We start from the raw sequence: 2,500 nt of genomic DNA, 5'->3' as shown, positions 1-2,500 counted from the left end.
CTACCACATTAACTCCATAAATTTATGAATGCTTGTAAGTTATTTTCAAAATGTTTGAGAGGTTGATATAGATTCATATATATATATATATATATATATATATATATATATATATATATATATATATATATATATATATATATATATATATATATATACATATATATATATATATATATATATATATATATATATATATATATATATATATATATATACACATACATACATACATACATACATACATACATACATACATACATACATACATACATACATACATACATACATACATACATACATACATACATACATACATACATACATACATACATACATACATACATATATATATATATATATATATATATATATATATATATATATATATATGTATATATATGTATATGTATATATATATATATATATATATATATATATATATATATATATATATATATATATATATATATATATATATATATGTATCATATTCATATCCACACTCGCATACGCACACGCACACACAACTACACACACTCACATGCACACTCACATACACAACTACACACACACAACACAACTACACACACGCACACACAACTACACACATGCACACACAACTACACACATGCACACACAACTACACACACACACACACAACTACACACACGCACACACAACTACACACACGCACACACAACTACACACGCGCGCACACAACTACACACACGCGCACACAACTACACACACGCGCACACAACTACACACACGCGCACATAACTACACACACGCGCACACAACTGCACACACGCGCACACAACTACACACACGGGCACACAACTACACACACGCGCACACAACTACACACACGCACACGCAACTACACACACGCACACAACTACACAAACGCACACACAACTACACACACGCGCACACAACTACACACGCGCACACAACTACACACATGCACACGCAACTACACACATGCACACGCAACTACACACATGCACACATACACAGACAACTACACACACACACAGACACACACACAGACAACTACACACACGCACACACACAGACACACATACAGGACTGCTGACAGGGAATGTAGCCGGTTTAATAACCCTGGGGCCCAGCCCTAAAAGGGGCCCATAAAAATTTACTACAGTCACTTATTTGAGCCCAAGAACAACTAACTTTATAGGGTGCATTTACACTAAAACAAAGTTACAGCTGTTGATGTTAAGTTCAAGGGAAAAATGGGCATTTCCTGTTTGAAAAAGGCATTTCCCACCTAAGAAGGATGTGGCCCTGAGGGTCCGGCCCTGTTCTTTGGCCTTGGGCCCTGGCTGCCTGACTGCGGCCCTGTGTGTGTGTGTGTGTATATATATATATATATATATATATATATATATATATATATATATATATATATATATATATATATATATATATAAATGTGTAACACTCACATCCATGCACACCCGTACATATGATTTATATATAATACACTTCAAATTAGACCTAAAATTATTTAAGTTATTTAACCTAGGTTAATCCTTGTCTAGTCTGATAAGCAAGAGTTATTTTTGTGAATATTTTTTAATAACTATTTAATAGAAAAAGAGTTGATTATTTACAACAGCAATTAGAGATTTTATATTAGTTTTTAGAAGCCAAGGTTAACAAAACAGTGTTTAGTGTATTCAACACAACTCAACACAGTTGCCAAACCTTTGAAGCAAATACCCATAATGTTAGAGCATGATTTGTAGGTAATGCTAAATTATTTCTAATCATGGAGGGGATTGTGGTTATAATACAAATTGTAAGTTATTGAATGTGATCTTTTAGGGACTTAAAGGTGCATATTACCAAAACATGAAAATAAAAGGAAAAAGTGTTTTCACTTTTGTACATTTGTCCACAACAGCAACGTACTAACATGTCATTAAATCACTCATACATGTGCTTCATTATGATATTAAAGGATTTTTTGTTTTGTTTTGTCCATGTTTCTTTTTATATTCCAGATTGGAAGTAATGTTTTATAAGTTGAATTATTTTCATGCACCAGAATTGCTGATATTAGGCTTTACTGGATAAAACTATGATAAACTCATTTTAATGTTTATAGACCATGATTTGGTCTTTTAATATATTCTCTCGGAAATTATGCAGGCTCAGACATGCTTGCAAGCTTTAAAGATAGAAAATGTATTTATTATTATTATTATTTTTACATTTCATTTCATTTCATTTCATATGATATACATATTTTCTCTTTGGTTATTATGATATTTGATATTGAAGAGGAGGGAAAGGAGATGAGATGGGGAGAAAATGGGAAAAGCGATTAATCGTCAATTTTCATTTTTCTTTAAAAAAGGAAATTATGCAATAGAATTAAGAAGGAAAAATACTGCATAAGGACTTGTTTTTCTCAGTAATTGATGTGGAGGCGTCAGCATTTTATTAAATAAAGTTTAAGATATTC

At 31.8% G+C, this 2,500-nt stretch overlaps 1 protein-coding gene across 18 annotated transcripts in view; it reads left to right on the top strand.

The window, feature by feature from the left end:
• Rbcn-3B (WD repeat-containing protein Rbcn-3B) overlaps window positions 1-2,010 on the top strand; it is an 80,267-nt gene extending 78,257 nt beyond the window's left edge. For all 18 annotated transcript variants that reach the window (XM_070130335.1, XM_070130334.1, XM_070130337.1 and 15 more), the window contains one exon: window positions 1-2,010. This exon is cut by the window's left edge and continues 1,569 nt beyond it. The gene's annotated coding sequence lies outside the window, so the exon portion shown is untranslated.
• The last annotated feature ends 490 nt before the right edge of the window (window positions 2,011-2,500 follow it).

Source organism: Penaeus vannamei, chromosome 15 (genome assembly GCF_042767895.1).
Source record: "Penaeus vannamei isolate JL-2024 chromosome 15, ASM4276789v1, whole genome shotgun sequence".
NCBI classification, from domain to species: Eukaryota; Metazoa; Arthropoda; class Malacostraca; order Decapoda; family Penaeidae; genus Penaeus; species Penaeus vannamei.
This window is presented reverse-complemented; position numbering and strand designations above follow the sequence as displayed.